Below are 25734 nucleotides of genomic sequence, written 5' to 3' on the forward strand. Positions count from 1 at the left end.
TAAAGGGTGTGAGGTTTGAATCAAGGCTGTCCCAGTTTACACATTACTATTTCATGTCAGTATGTCAGATATGAAATGGTTCCTTCAAAATGGTAAATTTCTTTCGAATAAATTGAACCAGAAATGCCAATTTGCAACTCAGTTTAAAAGGGGGCCTTTCAGTCTTCAGTGCATTTGCATTTGCAAAACATGTGGAATCTATTTCAAAATGGTTACCCTCCTCTCCAAAATAAACTCATTAGTAATATAAGGTCAGCTAGGATGTTGCTAGTGTACCGTCCACCCTGCTGTGCTACAAGCTTCCTAACCGAGCTCACAGAGGTAATATTGCATGTGGTGTTGGAGAACCCTTTCACAGCAGTGCTGAGGATGCCTCAAAGAGGCCAGTTTCAGACTCCATGGACTCCAATGACAACTACTGAGCTGTCTCAGTACATAGTCACACACATGTGGGCAGGCATATCCTCTACTTGGTCTTTGCCACAGAGCTGACTGGCATTACTCTGTTGATTGAGGGACTCGTTGTGAATGTATGGACCACTCCCTGATGAGGTATGGGCTGAATGCAGCAGCTACACTCTACAAGGATGGGGGTCCATTGAAACAGTCCCCTGGAGACTGATAGAATATGATGGGTTCATGAATGCTCTGAGGGATGACACTGAAACTTCAGTTGGTCCAAAAGGCAGCAATCAGATTACTGAATGTTGGAAGATTGAGGCATGATAAAAGAAAATACTTCTTCACACAGTGTGTAGTCAAACTCTGGAACTCTCCCCCAGGAGGCAGTGATGGTGGGCATATATTGAAAATGCCTGCCTGTATTGATGTCTGGTACACTATGGAATAACAGCACTACAGTGGTACCTCGGGTTACATACGCTTCAGGTTACATACGCTTCAGGTTTCAGACTCAGCTAACCCAGAAATAGTACCTCAGGTTAAGAACTTTGCTTCAGGATGAGAACAGAAACTGTGCTCTGGTGGCACGGCGGCAGCGGGAGGCCCTATTAGGTAAAGTGGTGCTTCAGGTTAAGAACAGTTTCAGGTTAAGAACGGACCTCCGGAACGAATTAAGTACTTAAGCTGAGGTACCACTGTATAATGTTAATAAAAGTTGGAAAGCAAAAATAGTCCTCTCATATACCATGCATTGTTAAAAGAAATTTAATAATCACAGTACCAAGACTTCTGCTTCTTCTCTTCAGATTTCCTTATGAGGTAAGGAATTATTTGGGGGGCAGGGAGAGAAACTGTTTATAGTTCTTATCACTCCTCGTTATGAATCGATGGAGGAATAGGACAGCCAAAGAAAAGCTTCTGTACAAGATGCTATAGCACAGTGGTGGCCAAACGTGGCCCTCCAGCTGTTTTGGGACTACAGTTCCCACCATCCCTGACCACTGGCCCTGTTAGCTAGGGATGATGGGAGTTGTAGTCCCAAAACAGTTGGAGGGTCATGTTTGGTCACCACTGTGCTATAGCATTAGATAGCCAGGCTCAACACAATGTCTTCTCCCATAATGTTTGATGGTTTCTTCAAAGAGATCCAACTTAACAGATACAGCTTGCTGGGTATGAGAAAATCTCTCAGTTTCAGTTTCTCTCTATTTCTCTCTCTCTCTCTCTCTAGCAGTTCTCCACATTGCCACATCAATTTGCAATTTTTAAAAAATGAAAAATATATTAGCATTTTAGTGCAAATTTCTCCTACCCATGTTTGTACAGTGGTACCTCGCAAGACGAATACCTCGGAAGACGAAAAACTCGCTAGACGAAAGGCTTTTTCATTTTCTGAGGTGCTTCGCAAGGCGGATTTTCCTAAGGGCTTGCTTCGCTAGACGAAACAGCCCTGCCTCTCCTGTCATGGCGACGGTCACTGCACTCACGCACGCTCGCTTCCCCGCTCCTCCGGCTCCCTCCCACCTTCCTGCTGACGGCTCCTCCGGCTCCCTCCGACCTTCCAGCTGATGGCCGACCTTCCAGCTGCCTCTCGCCGCTGCCCACCGCCCTCGTGCGCTCCTCTGAGAGAGCCGTTGCCGCCAGCAGCCAACGTTGCAGCCGGAGTCGCGCTCCTGAGCCCCACCGCCCTCCAGCAGCCGCGTCGCGCGGTGGCCACAAGGCGTGGGTGAGTCCAAGGACTGGCTGCGGCAGCTGCCCTGCTTCTCCCCACCCCTCCCCACCGTGGTGCTTCGCAAGACGAAAAAACTTGTGGAACGAATTAATTTCGTCTTGCAAGGCACCACTGTATACAGTTTTGCCTAATATAATGCATTTGTGTTTGTTCATTTCACTAATATATTTTAAGGCACATTTTACCACAGCACATGCATATTTGTACATGTTACTTGGCTAGAGAACTTCATTGCAAAATTCAGAAAACTCTGCATTTTGAAGGATGACTGTGTTTCATGTATTGTTTTAAAAGTACAAATTAGCTAGGTTTGCCATTAAATGTGGACAGAAATTAATTTTCTCCTCATCCCTAGGTGCAACTCAATTGTACTCCTCTCCCTAACATTAAATTTGAAAAGGAAGAAAGAGGGAGAAAATGAACCATGCAAACATTAAATAATATACATTTCCAGAAACAACTGTCTCGATACCTCAACATTTCTCCAGAGTACTTCTCCTGGCCTGTATTTGTTTCCATAGATCCTCTTTTCTTCTTCTATAGGTGAGAATGCAAATATGGCTCACAGGGAAAAGATTAAACATCACACATGCAATTTGCAGCATCCTGAAACTGTATTTTGCTATATATATGAAATATATATATAGCAAATATATCATCACCTCCTAGAGGTGGAAGAAATGGAGGCAGCGAGAGATTTTACTTTCTTGGACTCCATGATCACTGCAGATGGTGACAGCAGTCACGAAATTAAAAGACGCCTGCTTCTTGGGAGGAAAGCAATGACAAACCTAGACAGCATCTTAAAAAGCAGAGACATCATCTTGCCAACAAAGGTCCATATAGTTAAAGCTATGGTTTTCCCAGTAGTGATGTATGAAAGTGAGAGCTGGACCATAAAGAAGGCTGATTGCCGGAGAGTCCCATGGACTGCAAGAAGATCAAACCTATCCATTCTTAAGGAAATCAGCCCTGAGTGCTCACTGGAAGGACAGATCCTGAAGCTGAGACTCCAATACTTTGGCCACCTCATGAGAAGAGAAGACTCCCTGGAAAAGACCCTGATGTTGGGAAAGATGGAGGGTACAAGGAGAAGGGGACGACAGAGGACGAGATGGTTGGACAGTGTTCTTGAAGCTACCAGCATGAGTTTGACCAAACTGTGGGAGGCAGTGGAAGACAGGGGTGCCTGGCATGCTCTGGTGCATGGGGTCACGAAGAGTCGGACACGACTAAACGACTAAACAACAACATATTAAATAGTTGTGGAATCGGTTACCTGTCCCCAAGTGTCACATCTGAGCCTCCAAGTCACTAAATCTATTGTTCTGCAGTAGGTGTGTGCTGTGTCTTCTTATATGTGCATGGCTATTGCTTTGGAATCCCTAAATTATTTTCTTTGGAAGCAGGATGAAACACATCTGAACTGATCAGTACTTCAGAGCATCAAATATACTAGACGTGTTTTTTTTTTTAAAAAAACCCCTTTAATTTTCTTCCTAGACTGGTTGAGACACTTCAAAAATGTATTTCAGATAGCTGAGATCAGTTTTATGCTATCTCAAAGTCAAGTGGAACCAGTCTGATCCCAGTACACACAATTACAAATTTACTGATCTGTGACAAAGGCTTATTTAACAACAGGAAAATAATGCTGCAAATTCACTGGTCTTTAAAGCATATTTTAAAAAGGGGGAATTTCAGTACCATCACTGGGTGAGCAATAGATCCAGCAATTTTCATTTGTTAACCCTGATTTTAACACTATTGAAATTAGGCCACCTTAGTGCATATGTATTAGAGCTGTCCGTGCAGAGCCTCTTTCTGGTGTGGGGGTGGGGGGAGTGAGGGGAGGGGAGATTTAACTTCTAGTATCTCAGTTATTTTTTAAAGTCTTAAGGGAAGATTCATAAAACTTCAAGTTCACACATCTCTGTTAAACCTCTTTGACATGCAGATAATCCGTTCAGCAATCAGCTTTCAAACCAATGACTATTTACATTTATTTTCATGATCCCATACAGAAAAGCTACCTAGATAAACACACATACAGATATATATTTAAAAGGTGAACCTATTTATTGGGGTCTGGTCTATGCTATGCAGAAGTGACGCTGACACTTCCTTTTCCACCATCTTTCCCAGTAACTCCTTTTCATACTTATCAGTAATAAAAAGCACCCTTTTAAGGATTATCTTAATCACCAAATTGCTGGTGCCTACTTTAAAGAGGGCTCTCTTGGATTATTTTTCTTAACGTTTTTTTAAAGTCTCTTATGACGTCTTTGCCCTCGACTCATGTATTTACACAAAGGCAGAATTTGTCTGCTTAGGAGATCCTCTTGCTCAACTTCAGATTTAGTGCCGATTTCTATTACTAATAAGGGAGCTACAACTTTACGAGTCTCTTTCCCAAACAAATACTCCCACTAAGCAGTTTGGTCTGGCTACGTAAAGTCCAAAGGCAAGACCAAATTTCAACCAGAAACATATTCCATGATTTAATTCAAGCTACATTTATCTGGCTTTTACACATAGAAATGATTTCCATTGTTAGTAGGCAACACATTTAAATATCATAGAACGGTGGGAGCTCTGATCACTTGTGATTATACACAATGGAAAGACATAGAGAGAGACTGGTGAACAGCAGGAATTTGAATTTGTGTAACAGAATGAGCCTTGGTCATGTTACAGCTCTGAGGAGCAGATGTATGCCATTTTATGACCTGTTCTGGGGGATAGGCTCATTCTGTAGCTCAGTGGTAGAGAACTTGCTTTGTATGCAGAAGGTTCCAGTTCCCAACCCCAACATCTCAAGGGAACACTGGGAATGTGCTCCTTCTGGTTAAAACCCTGGAAACCCTCTGTCAGTCGGTGAAGACAGCACTGAGCTGGATGGACCAGTGATCTAACTTGGCAATAAACAGTTTCCTATGCAACTCTGATTTTAAAATGAATAATCCTTCAACGCTGGATTGGCCACACCAAACACAAGAAACTGGATTCAAGACCTGCTGCAACTAGCAGACGATGAAAACATTCTACTGTATAAAACTACATAAAAAGTCAAAGCTTCTAAGAGATTTGGAGTGCTGAATTTTAAGAGCTCTTCAGCAAGAAATATCCATGGTTAGAATCAGGGGGAGGCACAGTGCATGGATGGAAACTTCCCCAATTTACCTTAATCTAGGACTGCAGCAGAGCTTTGACACTCATTTATCCTAACTCTTATCTGAGGATGCAGATCTGAACACTGGTTACCATGCTAAATAACTAAATATTGGAGATGAAAATACTATCTATCTATCTATCTATCTATCTATCTATCTATCAATCATCTATCTATATCTATCATCTATCTATCATCTATCTTTCTGGGCATGAGGTCAGGGGGAGAGAGGTAAGCTAGGGACAAGGGATACTGAGAGATTGTATTGTTTTATTGCAATAATTTGAAAATGCTACTAAATCATGGATTTAAAAATGGGGTGGGGATAACTGATTCGAGCTTCTTTGTATTTCATAGTTTAACACCATGGTAAATGCAAGAGCACTTCCTTCCCTGGTTGAACAAGGGAAATATGTTCTGCAGCATCCAAAAGGTGAGTGACAACTTCTCATAGTCGAGAATTACGTCAGCAGTGCTTGAAAACGTCATTACAGATGCAGTTTTATTACTATGGAATTGTTTGTGTTTCTGTTACAAACACTGATTGCATTCATGGTAAATAGTCATAATCTACAGAAGTAATTTCTCTCATATGGAACAATGTTCAATTCAAAGAAAGAATGCATTTTTGAAACAGCACCTAGATGACAGTAGACTGGCCACAATCTTAACACAAGGATCTCCCCTGTTAGTCAGTTTGAGATGGTGGGGGAAGGGAATACAGTAGGAAATAGGTATCTGGAATCAACCCCCCATCCCCCAAGCAAGTGATCAAAGTTGTCAGAACTGACAGTTCTGATTTCTGTGTGGTGGTTCATACACACAGCAAGAAAATGCTGTACCAAAGCGGTGGCTGTGGAATTCCTCCCTACCAATAGCATGGAAGGGAAGATGATATGCACACACTTTTTTTCAGAGCATGGTAGGTAATTTTAGGCCCTGGACTTTGTGGTTCTATATGGGGCTCCCTTTAGATGGCGATGTATATCCCATCAATTATGAAGCATACAGTTTCACCACCATTCCATGCTTTACATAGCTTCTACATTCCTGATCTATTAGAGCAAAACCACACAGACAAAAAGTGGAGTTTCCATATTTTGAAGAGCAAAAAAAGGACACAGTTGCTGACTTGTACTTTTAACTATGGATCGCTGTGACAGTTCTCTTTTTACATACTCATGAAAAAGAGGACGTGTCCTTGAAAAAGAGGACATATGGCAACCCTAAATTCTGATTTAACTATAACAACATTCTGAGCATGTGCATCTACCTATTTTAAACTCAAATCACAACAACATATATACCATGCGAATAAAATGGAGCTTGCTTCTGCTAATACACACATTTACTTAGGAATAAACCATGCATCCATCACCATCTGCATGCTCAACCAGCCATCCCAGTGACTACGTATATATATATTTCTTGGAAATAATCAGAAGTAAAAGAAAGCAGAGACCAGCATCAGCCCTGGTGTGCTCCAGCCTGTCCATGCCAGCCCAGGTGCTGATGTGAGCCTGTTTGCTTCTCCCCAATGCCCATAATATGCTGTTCTCTGGGTGGTCATTTGGAGAGGCAGGCTGGACTATGAGACCTAGACAATTATTCCAGGGAACAAAGGTTAAGTAAGGCTGGCTCTCACTTCACAGACATGCAGTCTTATCCCAGAAGTGTTTACTCAGCAGTGTTTACTCCTACTGCTACTCCCAAGGAGACACAGAATGCAGCCTTAATTTTCTATTGATTTGCCCTGGGTTGGGTTTATTATTATTATTATTATTACTCATATGTAGGCTAGATCTAGAGTCCAAAATAGTCACATATGCATGGCCAAAAGATATTATGCATACTTTATAGACCCTGACATACACATACAAATTGCTTTAAGGTTTGGAGGGGGGGAGCCATTCAAAAGTGGCAGAGGGCCAATAATGGCATGAATGGAACACAGCATGCCTCTGTGTACATGTGAATGTAGCATGAATGGTCTTGGGATTTGCGTCCTTGGTAAACAAGGTTTCTTGGCTTAAGCATATTTAGAAATAAAAGTTCAAAATCTTTCTTCAGGTACTGGCATCATGTAAAACCTTGTAACAGCATAATTAACTTTGTTGCAAATTAAGCAGATATTGAATTCTGTTGAGCAGAGCATCCAGATGCAGTGACCCAAGTAGTAAATATTGATTTGTGCCAAAGCGGAGATTAATATTTACCTCAAGGGTCAATACATTTTGATGTCCTCTGAAATGTGAAGTCAATATGCGTTTTGTTAGGACATTCTGAATATGTTCAAGAAGAAATATCTATAATCACCATTCTGACAATGCAGAGCTTAAGAGGATTTCTCTCCGCCTGCATCTCCTTTGCCAGGGAATCGACGTTAGAAATGTAGGAGTGGAGATTTTATTTCATGTGAACACATGAAGCTGAGTTAAATCACTGGTGTACTTTGCTCAGTTTTCTCTTCTCCAATTTGCAGCGACTCTCTAGTATTTCCTAGCCCTGATACTTCTGATCCTTTTACAAAGAGGTGCCATAAACCAAAACTGGGACCTTTTGTATCCCAGTCATGGGCTTTAATACTGAGTGGTGCACAAATGGAATGCTTTTTAAGCAGTGGAGATATGAGCAATGCAAGCTGCCTTATAAGGTCAGACCATTAAGGGGGACAGGGCACCACAGCTCAGTGTTAGATCACAAGTTCATCCTTGGGATCCCAGCTAAAACTATCAGGTAGGAGCTTGGATCCAGACTCTGTCTTCTGAGAGCAGAAAGGCTCCTTCCATCCATGGGTGACTGTTGAGCAGTGGAGGAATCTTTAGCTTTCCACTGCTTCCTTTTCGGCCCAGCTGGCACACTTCTTTGAAGGACCAGGATGAGTTAAAGTAGCAGCTGCCCCACCTGCCCCAGCCTATGGTATAAAAAGTATACCATAAGAAAATTTGAGAACAATGGAATTAATTGGTTTTCTACTTCCATTTGCAGTAATAATGATACATGCAGTGCTTTTTTCCTGGGGGTATGCAGGGGTACGCATACCCCTAAACATTTTGATAATCCAACGGGAGAAACACAGTGAATCGTCAGTTCTGTTGCTACATCCGATGGCGGCCTCATTTCCTGTCATGGTGTTGCCTGAGTCTCAGATGGAAGCAAGCGTTTAATGTGTGAAGTAGGAGTTGGAATCTAGCACAATGATTGGGCAGTTTCGTTGTTACCGCCTCCGATGGTGGCTTCTTTCCTTTCCCGGTGTTTCCTGAGTCTCAGACAGAAGCAAGCATTTAATGCGTGAAGCAGTGTGGAATGTGGATATGTGGTGTTTTACTGATGAAAGTTTGGCTGCACTGAGGGGCAGTATTTCAATATGAGTAATGCATGTTCTTTGTACTTTTGTCCATTTACTGTATTTATTTTCCCTGATTTGAACTATAAAAGGGTGATTTTTCATGAGTCAAAATGAGAGTATCCCTAAACATTTTAAAGGGGGGAAAGCACTGGATACATACAAGTACACAGGAATCCATGCTTTTTTCAACAATTAGTATAAGTGACTTAGCTCTGTTTGATTTTTATTGAACCTTGTCACTGAGTTAAACAAATCTGAGAAAACGTGCACTGACTGTTCTGTCTGAGAGATAGTTTCCATAGGTTGGAGTTCCAGCCCTTTCTAAACATCAGGTGCTGTCAAGATGTTAAACTCAGGATTAAAAAGACTCACATTTTTGAAGGGATTTACTCATGAATATACATTGAATAAGGAATTTATTCCTGAAATAGAAGTTAAATACCTATGATGCCAAGTTTCGTACCAGATTTACCAACTCCTTAGACATAAATCTTTGTAGATCTATTCTTTTCATGCTTTAGCAAAACATGTGGGGTTGATTTAGCTTCACAAGTCGTTCTGTCTCTTCTCAGGTATATGCTCACATGCTACAGCCTGCGCTTTTAAGGAAGAATTTGCTGATCCAGGGGCTCTAAGTGGAGAAGGCAATTTACCTTATATTTTCCTCTCCTTATGCCTCCTGAAGTATTTTTACTCATTGCTCACAATTTCTTCCCCTTTCACACTGAACCTTCTTCCTCCTATAACACATTTCCTCTCTTATTGCCATTCCTATATTATTATTATTATTATTATTATTATTATTATTATTATTATCCTTTCCTAATTTCCTCCAGTGCCTCCTTTCATTCTTTTCTCTCTCAGACTTCAGACTTCTTGGTCTCCCGCCAACCTTTCTTTAGTATGTGGGGAATACCTAGTGCTGGCCTCAGTCCAGTCCAAAGGCCATAGAACATCCAAGGAATGGGGTAGGAAAAGAAGAAGGCACTAGGTGGGCTGTGACACTGGTGGCCCCCAGCCCATCATTTGACAAATGCTGGATTGAGAAATGCAAATGCTCACCAACTTGCCCAACTCATTGAAAGTGCTGTTGTGTCGACTGAGTGCACCATCTTTTGGATACATATCTGAATGTGTAGCCAATATACGCCAGCAATATCAAGTCCAGTCTGGAAATAGATAGGCATGTAGGACTGCCTTATAGCTGAGGCTTAGGACTGTGCTTTAGATGCATCTGTAACATATTTTCTTCTGCTGCCACTTAAGCTGATCCACAGTCTTGGTCTGCTTCCCATTATGTTTCCCAGTCCTGCAGCATTTTACTCTCATGCTGAAGGCAGATCAGGCAGTGCATATTTAGCATGTAGATGCCTGCACACTTTTTGACAAGTACCACTGAAATAAATGGAACAAAAACTAAGGCTCAAGTAGCATTGAAATAAATGAAAGAGAAACGGTTATGCGTAGCCTATAGCTATGCAGCATATAATCCTGTCTAGAGTTAGTCTTACTGAAATCAAAGGCGCTTGCCTTCACTTCACTGTGGGCAGTACTTTAACTGTAGAAAGCCATGCCCATTGTTTTCTTGGGATTTACAAGGAACTGGATTCAGTATAGCAACAATCTCTTCAAGGCTTTATGGAATCTATTTCACTAAAGATCTTAGAAATAATCTTTACTTGCAGATGTTAGTCAGAGTGCTCCCCTAATCCATATATTTTGGTCTTTTGTATTTGGCTGGTCTGGGGGTGTCAACTTTAAATTATTGCAAAAAAATAGCAAACAACGCAGCAGAAATTCATCTTAATTAGATCTTTAGGTTTAAGCATCAACGTTATTATATGCTACCTGTCAGAAAATGTGTGTGCACCTTGTACTAGAATGTTATTTTATGTATTATTAAACATTAGGAACCTAGCATCATCAATATTGGGTTTTTTAATGCGGTGGGTCTAATTTGATGCCACAAAATCTAGCAGTCTGAAGTAAGCAAAAGCATGTAGAGTGAAAATTCAGACACTGCAGATATAATCCATCTCCCTGACACATCCAACGCCTTATTGTGAGACAGCCAGTCACAGGCTGCTAAGATGAGAATGTCACAGAATACCAAAATAGGCAGAGATGCAGTCTTGTTCATCATCACATTTATCTGCTACTATCCAGCTAAATATATTTGGGCTAGGGTTAGGGAAGAGAAACTGAAACAGCAGACACCAGCACAGCTGCTAACATGGAATACTTGAACAGAAATGATTATATAGACTGGGAGTTCCACACTGACTGAACTTAATGTGAGTGGCTATTGTTTGCATTGTGAAAATGTTAAACTGAGAACTGTTCAGGACTGAGTCTTGCCTTTTTGCCTCCATTAAAGTGTCATGCAACCTGATGGTGCACTATTAATAATATAATGTGAGATCCAAGATGTATCTATTGCAGTTATTAATATTACACAGTTTGAAGCAATGGGATGCATATAAAACCAACTTCTGTTGGAATAAAAATTGTCCAGACCCATAAATATGATTCAAAAGCTTTACTACCAGAACCTTCTTAAAAACAGGTACAAAAACAAGTAATGATACATCCAAATAGTTCCACAAGACGTGTGCTTGTCAAAGCATGGGTTCATCTTCTTAGTAATATTAAATGACTCAAAACAGACCTAAAATTGGAGATCTGTTTCTCTTCCTAGCCTGCATTAAGCTGGAGTTGTTTTCTATCCAGGAGATACTCATTTGTACATCTGTCACTGTGGCTTGGTACAAAAGATCAAAGGCAACTCCATTCAAAATGGCGATTTGCAATTGAATACCTTACTTACCACGTCAAAAATCAGAGAACACGAACAGTTAATTATTAGCCCATTTAGGTGCTTAGAGAACCCTACTTTGCTTTAGTGAACCCCAACGTAGTTTTCCAATGTTAAACCCGTAGCAATACAGATATTTTCCATTTCTTCCCCTCCCCCTTTTTTCCTTTTTTTAAGAAGAGTTTGGATTTGATATCCCGCTTTATCACTACGCTAAGGAGTCTCAAAGCGGCTAACAATCTCCTTTCCCTTCTTCCCCCACAACAAACATTCTGTGAGGTGAGTGAGGCTGAGAGACTTCAAAGAAGTGTGACTGGCCCAAGTTCACCCAGCAGCTGCATGTGGAGGAGTGGAGATGTGAACACGGTTCCCCAGATTACGAGTCTACCGCTCTTAACCACTACACCATGCTGGCTCCCAGATATTTTCCGTTTCGATGCACAGTTAAACAATTATACTTAACACTCTGAAAACTCATCAAAGAATCCCATCTTAAATAAGTGACATGAGTGTCAGAGTGAGGGGTGGGGTGCATTGCTGTCTTCAAGAAGGATGGAAGAGGGGTCATTTATTCTCAAGTGACAGTGGTGGATACTGCTGTTGCCCATGGTCAACTGGAAATTATAATTGCCAAGTGGACCTGAGTGAAGCCTGCCTCCCTCAGGTCAGTTTGTCAAACCATGACCCCCTAAAGGCGCCGTGGATTGGCTCATTTGAATCAGTGGGTCTGCGAGCCTCCACAGTGACAAGGAGGACATGCTGCACTCAAAATGGTGTGTCGCGTCCGAGCAGTGAGGGAGGTTCCATGTTGGGCCGCACCACTGTTCACTGAGGAGGTACGGTAAGCAGCCATTCTCACCCATTCTCACCCAAATGAATACCAGCTTTCTCTTTCTGAGGTCAGTATTTAATCAATATTGCCTGTGGTTATGACTCTGCAATAAGATAATCAGCCGCTACAGTGTCTGAGCTTTGTCTCCGACAGAAGGCAAAGATCTATGACACAGTCAAGATAAATGATTATTATTAAGAATGGCTTAATTTTATATTTTGCCTTTCAGGCTAAGAGATTCCCAAATGCATTACAAAACTTGGCGCCAATGTACATTGCTCTTCCCAAGTGGAGCCAAACGGGTGCCACTTGGCACCATGATCAATCTGTTCTTTCTTCCACGAAGCAGCCACAACAAAAGTGAAAAGGGAGAGCTGGCGAGCAATACACTGCAGCAAACAGCACTTCCCAGTGAAAAGGGAATAGGTATCTTCTAGTTGGAATATACAATACAGTTAGCAAAACCTTATCTGGTTAAAGTTAAAGCACAGCCAAGAGCAGGAGGTTGTGTGTGTGTGTGTGAGAGAGAGAGAGAGAGAGAGAGAGAGAGAGAGGAGAGAGAGAGAGAGAGAGAGAAGGAAGGAAGGAAGGAAGGAAGGAAGGAAGGAAGGAAGGGAGGGAGGGATATACAGCTGTCAGTCAAGTCCAACATTCCGAGAGGACTAACTGCCTCTAAGTGGCAGGCAGTTTAGTCAGTTTTATCAGTTGGTCGGTTGGTCAGTTGCTGCAAGGAGTGTTAACTGCTCGGATGAAGTCTTCTCATGATTCACTACTATCTAGTATATGGTTGATCTGTTATGTAACCTGAGTCTGCCTTCAGGAACAACTGTGTAAACCTGTATGAATCTGAAAGTAAAGTAGTTTATGTTAATATGATTCAGATTCATGTGTGTTTTCTTTAAGAGGGACAGAAAGGGATTATCAACCAGGAAGGTATACTGTAATTGATAGGACTCAAACAAGTTAGCAACCCGCTTGTTGCTGCATAAATTCAAACAGGGGATCGTTTAAACTGCTAAATTATATAAATGTTCCCACAGGAAGAAGGGTGCTTGAGACAAGTGAGTGGGAGATAGAGAGTGGTGTTCCTGCATGTGTGGTGAGTGTGTGTGTTGTATATCTATGCGTGGTAAGTGTTGTGGTTTGTGCATGCACACTGTATATGGATGCTATAAGTGGGTGTAGGTGTCGGTGTGTGCACAGACATAGGCCATGCTCATTGTTGGCATGTAGGCTTTGGAGGGATGGCTGGCAGTAGATGTGTCTCTCAGACCACCCCTGGTTTTGAATAATAGGCTAATGATAGAGAAGACCTCCAGACAGGGTTGGGAAAGTCCTATCTGAAGCCCTGAAAAGATGCAGCCAGCTAGCATGGATAATCCTGAGCTACACGGACCAATGGTATGATTCAATACAATATAAGGCAGCTTCCTGTGGACTTTCATGTTATTAAAAAGATGGTTGGTAGCAAACTAGTTGTCCTACGAACTTCAGTGGGATTAGATTCTAATGCAATATAGCAAATGATTTAGGGATCATTCTGAGCTGAAGAAATAATTTATTATTTTTTCCATGCTGCCAGATAATACAGACCCTGTTCAGAATGTAAAATAAATATGGTTCTTACGTATTTGTAAGCCATATAGAAGATGAGCAGGATACAAATGTGCTAAAATAAATTTAAAATCCCCCCCCTAGTACTGCGTGCTGCCATACTAATATGTTAGCAGCGAATAAAGGTGATGTGCTAATTAATAAAGTCTATATGCCACACAGTTGAAGTGAAATACCAAAAAATGCCTTTCCATTTGGAAGTAAATAAAAATTCAACCTTATTCTATTGATCTAGGTGTTATATGTCAATACTGCTTCCTTTTTCAGCAAGTAAATTCAGATTTCCAGGTCCCAGATTAGGCCTAGATTACAAAAACCATAACCATTTGATGCAGGAATTTTACATTCACCTCTTAAAATAAGTCATTTCAAAGATACTTGAAAGTGCATGCAAAAATGTGAGATTTAGTAACAAAGGGGATCAGCCTTCTGAAACCAGCAGAATAAAATCCAGCTGTAGGGACTTTAAAATGGTGGATTTGTTTGCTTTGTATTATCTTAACTAGCATTGATATTTTTGGGTCCATTCGTGGTTGGCTGTCCCTGACAGGTTAGTTTAGCTTAAAGCCATGCTTTTTTTTTTCTGACTCTGCAAAGAACTTCCATTAACCTTGAGTGTGAGAGGTCAAACAGCAGTAGCAGTTCATATGGTTCTCTGAGCTTTCAGAAACATTTAGCAAACAAATGATTGATAGTGACTTGTTGAAAGTGGCAGGGAAGCTAATGGAAAATAAATGTGACAGATAAAAAGATGATTTTGAAACATCTTATTTTCCTGCCAAGATTGTTGTCTTCATATCATCTCACGGAATTTGTTGTCTTCATGTCATCTTATGGAATTTCGGATCATTATGGCAAAGTGGGTCTATAAAAGCATGATTTAAAACCATGTTTTCTTATATTCCCATACATTGCTGTTATGCTGTTTCTGAATGACAGACATATCTGCAATTCATTTCACTTGTAAACAGTGTCTTTTCCATAGGGCATTTGGTTATAAATGCATCTTACACCAAAAATAAATTTTCCAAATGATTTATATAAATGAATAGTACCATAATTATATTGAGTTGATGTGGGGATTATTACTGAGGCAGTTTTAAAAGTATGCCTGTAAGAAAACCTTACATATCTGTTGTTTCTGTTTTTGAAGATTACAGTTGTAGGAAATATATTGGAAGAAATTTGGACAAATTACATTTATGCAGTCATGCTAGGGCACATGTTTATAGTTTTGTCTCAGTATTGTAGAGAGTGACTGCATGATAACCTTATCAGAAAGTTGTTGCTGTGTTGGTCCCATAAAATGAGAGACAGAAAGTTGTTGTGAGCCTCAAATTTCTCCAACGGAGGAGAAAGGAGGACTTATATGTAGGCCAGTTTCATGAATGGTGTTGATTGGCTCATCCATTGACCCTAATTTCTCCTAGAAGTTGTGCTGTGGTAAAATTGTAGAGCCCTACACCCTGGAGGGGAATTCAGGCCATTCGGCCTCCTGCTGTATTCCCTTCCATGTCCTAAGTACACAGTTGGTCCAAAATAATGATTTACCCTTTTATCTTTAGGCAGTTGACCCTTTTGGTCATGAAAGCCCTCTTAAGTTACATGACTGGCATGTTTGATGCTTCTCTGTGTTCTGTGATATTATGTTGATATTATGTGGAAAGTACTGATGACATGATTACTTCCCAGAGCACCCATCAAAGAAGCAATAATGGCATGAGCCAGTCAATCATTGTTAATCACTCCTATCTGAAATTATCTTCCACCACACACCTCTAACAGAAGAGGACCAACTCTTGGCATGTGTAGGAATGAAGGCTAAATAGAGATGGAGTGGGAATAAATATGTTTTTATGTTACCTTGGTAAGCCTCATCATTTATTTGTCTACCTACACCTTCAGTAGACCTCAGTTTGTTGATTTGGTGACTAACTTTTAGCCAGGTGACCTCAATGGCTAGAAGCACCTTCTATCAGCTTTGGCTGGTGTGACAGCTATAGCTATTCCTGGATTGGGATAGCTTCGCTATGGTGGTTTGGGTATTGCTGATTTTATGATTGGATTACTGCAACATGTTATGTGTGGGGCTTCCCTTGCTTTTGGAATGGAAGCTGAAGTTAATGCAGCATATAATACCCCTGTTCTGAGATCTGCTGCTTTCTTACCAGGCCAAAATCCAATTGCTACTGTTATAACGTCCTCAATAGTTTGGGACCAGTTTACACCCCATATGTGCCTAATCCAGTGGCGGACCTTGGCACCCCAAATTTCAGTCGCACCCTGTGTGATGTGGAAATCCTGTGCCCCCACCCTTTCGCCTTCTGTTGGACAACATAGTTGCAACACCTGTTGCGGTATCCCAGAAGCTCCATGCCTGGTGCAACTGAACTGGACATGCTCCCCTAGATCTGCCTTTGCCCAATCAACCACTTAGATCTGTGGAGTTGGCAGTTTTACAAGTGTCACATAATGTTTCATTCTGCACATGTAAGAAATTGGTCTTCTAATGTGCCTTTGCTGCATTGTTTTCAGTGCCTGCTAAAAAAAATTCTTTCCAGAAAGTCTAACCAACAATGAGATTTTAGCATGTGATTTTAAAAAGTAAAATTGTTTTAAAATTACTGATTTTATTTTATGTCACTTGCTTTTAACATGTTACTTTTGCTGGTATTTTTAAATCAATATCTTAGATTGTCTCTTCTGAACAGCTTAGAGTCTTGAGCATGTGAGATACACATGTTGCTTGTAAAATAATGATAAAATAATCTGTCCTGTTTTGCTGTGGGTTCGTGTGGAAGATTCTAGCCAAGCCCTATTAAGAATACTTCTGTTACAATTTGGTGGCAGCAAACAGGATCTAAAAATGCTTGGTGGTTGAGCTTCTGCTCACATGCAGCATCTCCAACTAGGCTGCAGTGGTGAGGGACAAAACAGGATCGAACAATTTCAAATTGCTGCACAGTTTAATGCAAAGGTGACTTTTTAAGGGATGTTGTAAGGGAAAGCTTGTGAACCCAAGAAGGGACTGAGTTCCGGAATCAGTAAAAATTACAACCAATTGGCTACCGACTTGCAAAGAGTGCTAGAGCTAACAGCTTCCTCTGAATGGTATCTCACTAAGCTTTCAAATCACAGACCAGAAAGGTGAAACATCCTTGACACAAAGCCTGCAATGTCTTGGCTAAGAGCATATACCACCATGACCCCTTATATACCAGACATGTTGGAATATATCAGTTTGCAACCTAGGGTGATCAATCAATTGTGGGGTGATCAATTGCAGGCTGATCAGTAAATGCAGCAGAGACTGTTGAAGCATAAAACACTGGATAAAGTCGTGGCACAAGAAACAAGGTGGAATTAGTGAAGGATATGGCCTCTCTAAGTAGGCACAAATCTATGACTCAAGTGCAATTACACACTTCAGAGGAGAAGGATCGATCTTGCCAGTCTGATGAAAGCTCTACTACAAAGAATATTCCTATAGCCATTCAACAGTTGCAGAGAGATGTAAATAAGCTAAAAGCAGCTGAACAGGAACAGCCATGGGCTGTGATTTACCCGGAGGAGAAAGAAGATGAACACTTGAGGAAATGACTCTTGGGACTGCTAGGCATACAGGCAGGCATGCGCAAGAGGGAAATTGTATCATAAACAGGAAAACAGGGGAATGTCCCTTTTGCTGCAAGTTTGACTGAAGGTCCAGGTAGAAAACTATGGTTGGGGTATCCATAGGAGATGGGTAACATGTACTGAGTATCCTCCCCTAAGAATTTCTGGCAATGTCTTGTGAACAGCAGGTAACTGAAGTATCTCTGCTCTGCTTTATATAGGTCTTAGCTGGCATAAACAATGAGTCTCTCATAACCACCTACAATTTGGGATAGAACAGAGCAAATCCACATCTCACAAACGAAAGTTATCATTATTATCATCATCATCGTCATCATCATCAACAACAATTATCCATCACTTATTACATAAAATGTCTCAAAGTGACTTGCTTATAAAAGCATACATAATACAAAATTTAAAATACCTTGGAAAGTTGAAAGAATAAATGGCACGTTGACATCGCAGTAAGACAATACTTACTTTTAGATGGTTTTATATGTTTCAATTGTTTTATCACTGTTGTGTTTGTTGCCTGGCCTCCTTTGTGAGGAAGGGTGAGATATTAATTTAATAAATAAATGGAAATATAGAAATAAATACAAAGTTCAGTCATAAATTGACTTGTATATTCCGGAAAGGTTACCTGGCAGGATTAGGAGCAACTGAATTTAGTTCTCTATTTTTTGACAGTCAAAATACTGAGAGCAATGGCAGCAAAGCTCTCTTTAAATCTCAAATAATATGAAGCCAAACCCATAAAACATTTCACATATTGATCAGCACTGATCATGTTCCAACATTCTCAGTTTGGTTTGTTTTTTTACCATTGTTTGCTACTCTCTGAGCCAATACAATCTGTCCTTAATAGTTTACTGACTTTCCAAACAATGTTCACTATGCAGGTTTTATCATTAAGCTTGCAGCTCTGAGCTTTTGGAATACAGTACAAAGTTTTGCTAGATGTTTCCCAAAAGTCTTTTGGGTAAGTGTAATAAATCTAATGAATTGTAGCTTGAAAGAGCACGTGACATACATCCCTGTAGATGCTGCCAGATACACAAGATGTGAACTGCTGTGTAGATCTCCTAAAAATATACCTACTTACCAAATTAAAATTAATAAATAAAAGTCAGCTGTTTCATGCCAAAATTTCAGACTTAGACTATCTCTCACACAAACCCAATATTCTATTGGGAAACTTGAGTTTTTGGAATATTCTATATCAAAAATATTATCCATTTTGAGTATATCTGAGTTTGAGTAAGTGCTTTAGCTCATTTTGCAAATGTGTATATAACTTGGATCTTCAGTTATTTAGAAAACTATTTTGAGGATCTTTGTAAAACTGAGTCTGATCAATTATGAATGCCTTGTTCAAAAAAATCCTTCATGTCTTCCTTTCAGACACATCCTAATATGAAAAATAAATCACAGTTTTCCCATCTAGAAGTGTTATTTGAAGTCCTTGAATTGACTCCTTAGCAAAGATAAAATCTATTAATCTTTTAATCTCTGTTCCAATTCTCTAACACCTCTGATAAAATCCACAGTGATTTGACCTTCTGAAAGTTCAAGTCCTTATATTTGGTTGATAAACTATAAAATGTCAGAAAGCTACTGTTGCAAATTAAAAGAGCAGCCAAAAAACCTGTATATACTACTGTGCACTACGATCTTCCTCCTTCTCCTATACATAGAAATAATAAGAATTATCAACTCTTTTGACCAAAGGGGACAATGATTCTTGAATTCAGTTCCAATTCCTAGGGCTGACACAACTGATTATCAATTCCAGGATGAATACAGGTTGAAACAGCACAGTTCAAGCCACTCTTGCATTCATGTGTAGATTGGCTGAAAATGTTTCCTTGAGATTGTAGCCAGCTGTTAGCCAAAATTGTCCCTCCACCTGCCTTTTCCAAAGAAAGAATCTCAGCTCCCAATGGAAGGTCGGGTCTTGGGCTCTAAAATGGACTTGCTCAACTTTAGAGCCCAACTGCTGCCACATTGCTCTGCAATCGCAAACCAACACAGGACAAACAACATCAGCAAAGCAGCAGTTTTTATTTGGTCCCACCTTCAAAAACTAAATCGTACATATTTCAGGTGCCTAAACTGATAAAAAAGCAACTATTGACATTCTTTTTCCTGTTAACAATGTGATTAATTAAAAGATACTGCCTTCCTTCAGTTTCTTCAATGACCCCTGCAACGTAATGTGTAAATGCATTTAACTTTTAATGAACACACAAACAAATTGACTAAAGCAGAAGGTGTGGTCCTCCAGATGTTGCTATGGAACCCTAGCCAGCATCGCCAGTGCTCAGGGATGATGGGAGTGGTAGTCAAGCAAAACCTGGAAGGCCAAAGACTCTTGACCCCTGAACTAAAATCAGTGTAATCCCTTGACAGTCTTTTCATGTCTATTTAAAATGCTGTCTTTTAAATATTTTAAGGGGCATGATCCAATCAAGCAAAGTGTTTTTAAGTTCTATTGATTTCTCTGAAATAGTAAGTAAGTGCCTAGTTAAATCAATGTTACTTAAAAGTGTTTAATTCTGGCCGAATCATGTCCCATGTTTGCTTATTTTATTACTCAATCTGGAGAACAAAGAAGTATAACAGTTTTTAATGACATTTTACAAATTTTTATCATGGTGCTATAAATGTGTTTTTTCAATATTAATATCCTACATTCCCCGTCACATACAATTGTTAATTCAAAATGGATCTGGAATGGGTTGAGGAGAAACTAATCCTTTCTTACAAGAGGTACAAAAAATTTCAAAAGGCTGCTGCCAGCAGCTAGAAATAAGTCCTCAAACCACCTCATCAATACTTCCAAAACAATGCTGATCTGTTAAAAGTTTGTGGATTTTTAAAATGGTTTTTCTTTTTTAAAAATTGTGCAGACTTTGGATCAAACAGACTTGGCAGACTACTTGTGTGTAATGGACAGGGACTAGATTAATCCCTAGCTAAAGTAAAGGGATCCCTGACCATTAGGTCCAGTCATGGCTGACTCTGGGGTTGCGGCGCTCATTTCGCTTTATTGGCTGAGGGAGCCGGCATACAGCTTCTGGGTCATGTGGCCAGCATGACTAAGCCGCTTCTGGTGAACCAGAGCAGCGCACGGAAATGCTGTTTACCTTCCTGCCATAGTGGTACCTATTTATCTACTTGCACTTGGATGTGCTTTCGAACTGCTAGGTTGGCAGGAGCAGGGACTGAGCAATGGGAGCTCACCCCATCATGGGGATTCGAACCGCCGACCTTCTGATTGGCAAGCCCTAGGCTCTGTGGTTTAACCCACAGTGCCACCTGCACCCCCTAATCCCTGGCTACATGTGATCAAAATAGGTTCAAACAATAGAATAATGGCAGTCAGAAGTGGGTAAATCCCAGTTCTATAGGGTGAAACAACCTGTTGTGACAAAGTTTCTGTCTAATGTTATCAGAGCCATTTTGGCAATAGGATGCCCTATTCGCTGACAATATGAACAGCAGCATAGGGCTGCCAAACGTCCTGATTTTTCTGGACATTACCAGGATTTCAAAGGCAGAATTGACATCCAGGTGAAATTTCCAAAAGGAAAGGAAATATGGCTTAGATCAATAATTATTTCAGTCTTCAAAAATCGGTGATCCGGGTGATTCAGTGATCATGGGATCATCGGTGATTCAGACCGATAAGTCTGCTGTCAGTGATAGGGAAAACCTAGGCTAAGCACCTTTTACTTAAATTACTTACCCGGATGAAAAGAGCAAATAGGTTTTTCCAAAGGCTGCACTATCTTATAGTGTGGTGTAGTGGTTAAGAGCGGTAGACTCGTAATCTGGTGAACCGAGTTCACGTCTGCGCTTCTCCACATGCAGCTGCTGGGTGACCTTGGGCTAGTCACACTTCTCTGAAGTCTCTCAGCCCCACTCACCTCACAGTGTGTTTGTTGCGGGGGAGGAAGGGAAAGGAGAATGTTAGCCACTTTGAGACTCCTTCGGGTAGTGATAATGTGGGATATCAAATCCAAACTACTACTACTACTACTACTACTATTCTTCTTCTTCTTCTTCTTCTTCTTCTTCTTCTTCTTCTTCTTCTTCTTCTTCTTCTTCTTCTTCTTCTTCTTCCATTGTCTTAGACCAAACTCTGTCGGTTGGAACAGTGAATGGAGTTCAGGAGGTAGCATAACTTTATATATCCCTTTTCAAAATCTCATTGACTCATCTCAAAAGTCTCATTAAACTCTGAGGAACTTCCTTTTGTATGTACATGTCATGCAGATTGCCTTATTATGAATGTGTGACTGCGTACCTACTCTAGCCCAGCCTGCCATTAGCTGTCCTTCTATCAGCCCCAACAGTTCCAATAGGCACCAGCTTCCTATGTTTTAAGGCAGGGAATGATCATGCCCCAAATGTTGAATCTGGAATACTTTTCAGTTTAAGTTGAAGCAATATGCCCTGACCCAGCTCTGGTCCCAGGCAAGTCATCGTATCCAATAACCAGCAGACCTGGGTGGTGTATACTGTACATTCGTGTGTTCTTTTCTGAGATTATATGCCCAGTGAGCAGGTCTGCTTTTGTAGAAGAAGTAATCCTGTGATGAGCAGCTGAGACTTGAAAAGAGTTGCAATCCCTGGATAAAGCTTGTTTTGCACCATTTCAGAATTTCAGAAGTGTCCCTTTTTGTCATCAAGACAGATTAGAGAAGAAAATGAAAGAGAGTATAGTTAAATGGAAACAATACAAGCTAGAGAAAATACAGAGAGGGGAAAAAAGATGTAAAGAAGGAACACAAGTGATTTTGGTAAAGTATAAGAAATTTGAATCATGTTTTTTACTCTGATTTTTAATGTTAGGCCTTATTATAAAACAAATATTCCCTTTGTAGCTGTGGTTGGGCTTGGAGCCAGAAATAAATACCTCAACAGATCAGTGAGGGGAGGAAGTCTACATGTGCAGTGTTTGGAGCACATAAACTCAGAAGCTTTGGAAATTTTACAAGACCACTAATAGAGAAAGTATTCAGCCTCATTGTCAAACCAAATAAGTTAGGCTAAGCATCAACTCTTTTGAACGCATGTCAAAAATACTGAACTTCTTGTCTTTCAGCCTTGCTTATTGCTTGTGATTACATTTCTTCAGAAACATTCCTACTGGTTTCACAGCTGTGGAGGTTATTATGTGCCACATGTTCAAAGTGGAAGGCCAGGTATTCAGTAGAACAAACATTTGTGTCACTTGCAGAAATTCGTCCCAGGAACTCATGACAGAACTGCTTAAGGAACAATTTCCTCCCATATCTATAAGTCTCAGTGGCAGTCTCCAGTGTTAACCAACTATACAAAGTGAGGCAAACTGAATGGCAAGAGTCAGTATAGAAGTAAAGGTAGGGAAGGAATCAGAGAATTGTCACTAGATTATCAGTTTGAAATTCTTGGCTGTAGACAGAGCTTTTATGCAGGTGTTGAGGTGAATAGCTAAACAGCTTTCTACTGGGGTGAGATAACCCTCAGCTCAAAAAAGGTTCTCCATCTTATATCCTGTATCCATATGCTTATTAAAGCATGCAAAAAAGGAAACAAATGAATACATGAAATGTCAATATAATTTTATTTATTAGGATCTGTGGTATATGACATGTACCGGGGGTGGGGGGCACATCTAACGGAAATATATTATTTAATTGAAGTTGACATTGAGCTGCAGAGCAGATGATCAGTCATCATAATCAAATATTTAGATGGTGAGGTTTTCAACAAGCAAGCCTAAAACAGTTGATGTGGTCATGAGATATAGCCAGATTTCCCATTGTACTAGGAATGCTGTGGACTCTCAGGGTCCATTCTGGCAGACAGGGGCTCCACTGCTCTGCAGAACTGTGGTCAAGTAGGTGAAACTTTCTGACAAGCACACAGAGCGCAAACAAGATTGAGTGTATTTAATTTCACTGCACACAGGTGGTGTAGTGACAATAAAGGTTTGTTGTTGTTGTTGTTGTTGTTGTTGTTGTTGTTGTTGTTATGCAACAAAGAGCTGGTCCACACTTCTGCTTGCCCTGTGCATAGAAAGCATTCGTGGAAAACCCTTAAGACACAGATACTTGTGCCTTCTCATCATCCCTGGAATGTATGTATAACCTGTGGGAGCTACTCTTAACAAAGTTAACTACTCATTTGTATTCAGATACAGAATAGTGATGACAGGGATGGGGGACAATATTTTCTCACACTTTTCCAGTGGCTTGACACAATTCCAATCAATGTAGTGAATGTGATTATAGAGCCTATGAAAGAGAATGATTTTGGATTAATCCAGAATGTGATTTTATGTAAGTAATCCAAATATTTAACTGTATTTTTAAATCCGACACCATCTTTATACTGTGGTTTACAAACAATACTATTTTCATATTCATTTCACAGCTGGACAGGAATAAAAGTACATCCTTTGCTCCACATGCATTTCTCTCTCTCTCTCTCTCTCTCTCTCTCTCTCTCTCTCTCACACACACACACACACACACACACACACACATAATGAGAAAGCAAATTATGGAGTGATAAAAAGGAGAGCCCATTAAAGAGTAGTTAGGGCATGTCTTAATGCCAAGGTTTATTTAGTTATTACTTGCTTTGCTGCAAAATATGTCCCAACTACTACTGCTACAAAATTTAGCACATTAATAGGAAACCAAGTTAGTCAATGCAGCTGCAGCAGTAGTTGGTTATCTTAAAGTTAAATTATTTGCCATGATTACGTCAGGGTAAACTGATATCTCCAAGTATACGGAATCATACAAACAGAATGAAATCAGTAGCCACATTTAAATCAGCAAATTGGCTGAGTCTGGCAGTGACTTCAATTACTTCTGTCCAAGTGCACTTGAAGTATCAATTAATCTCCCACACTTAGAATGTACACGTTCCCCACTTATCAAATTAAGATTTAAGCTAAATCAATGCATGCAATGATAGTTTAATTATATTAAGCCACATAAAACACACAGTGAGGAAGTCTGTTCATGCAGATAACCACTTGGGTGCCAGGGATTGAACAAATTGCTAAAACTATTAATTTACTTTTCGAGTTGCTTTTTGCATAAAATAATATTATTCTGCCGTCAGCAATGCAGACACCAGTCTTGGTACATAGATGGCTGAAAAAGAGAACGAGGGGGTGGGATTATAGTGTATAATGGATTTTTTCCCCTCCTTAGGGCACCAGGTGTTTTAAATGCCACCAGAAGGGTGCTTCAGGCAAAACCAAGATAGCTTGGCATAGATTACTGAAAGCTTTTGTGTCCTTGGCAAGTTTTGATTAAGGGCCAATGCTGTAAGTCCAGTGGGCTTTCAGAGGGTACAGTCTAGCTCATATTTATTTTAATCGCTACTGGCAGTTAGGATAATTACATTTTAATTTAAATTGGTAATTTTATGCTAATATACAATCAGAACGCTAGACTACAAAGCAGCTCATATTTTGCTTTCCAAACAGAAGTCCTTGTGTGCTAACATAAAAGTCCAGTTCCACAGAGTGCAGTCTACCCTCTTGTATTACATACACTGAAGTTCCATCAAAGCTTGGACTTCGTGGACAGCATGAAGGCCCAAGAGTAAAAATAAATATTGAATATAACATGAGCTTTTACTTCCTCCCCACCCCCCAAAACCCTAATAATTTCTGTCACAAGCAAAAGGAAACAGAAAGAAGGAAATATCTGTTTGCTTCAGTTTGTTATTCTTCATGATTCTAGTCCTTCCAACGTTGAATCTCCCTCTCTAAGGCTGCGTCTACTCTAAACACCATGGTGGATTACTGGACAATAGTGTCCCTCACGCTGATGGGATGTTATTTGGTTCAGCAGAAGCTTCTGTCAGTGGAATGGAGAAGGACGACATGTTTGCTGTTTTCCTTTCCCTTCTGCACACCCTCAAAATCTGCTCTAGAGAGCTTTCAGAACAGTGCAGGTGACACTGTGGACTGCAAAAGGGAGGGGAAATTGATGAAATTTGTCTTCTTCTCTGTTCCACTGATGGAAGTTTCTGCTAAATTCGTTTTAAAAACAAAAACAAAAAAGCACACACATCTCCTTATTGGGCAGTTCACCTCCTTATCTGGAGATGGAACGTTCAAGTTCACATTGAATGCCAATGTGAGGAAGTGAAAATAAGAGTCTCAGGGACTGGGCAGTACATG

The 25734-nt window shown here is 40.3% G+C and overlaps 1 long non-coding RNA gene across 2 annotated transcripts in view; it reads left to right on the forward strand.

Moving 5' to 3' along the window:
- Positions 1-2560: 2560 nt before the first annotated feature.
- Positions 2561-25734, forward strand: part of LOC310677033 — a 28284-nt gene continuing 5110 nt past the window's right edge. The window contains exons 1-2 of one of the 2 annotated variants that reach the window (XR_014510877.1): positions 2561-2677; positions 5664-5739. This is a non-coding gene — a long non-coding RNA (uncharacterized lncRNA). Of the gene's footprint in view, positions 2678-5663; positions 5740-13028; positions 13155-25734 lie in introns of those variants that run through there. The other variant, XR_014510878.1, reaches the window with a different exon arrangement.

The sequence above is a fragment of the Podarcis tiliguerta genome (genome assembly GCF_965153285.1).
Source record: "Podarcis tiliguerta genome assembly, chromosome: 4".
Taxonomy (NCBI): domain Eukaryota; kingdom Metazoa; phylum Chordata; class Lepidosauria; order Squamata; family Lacertidae; genus Podarcis; species Podarcis tiliguerta.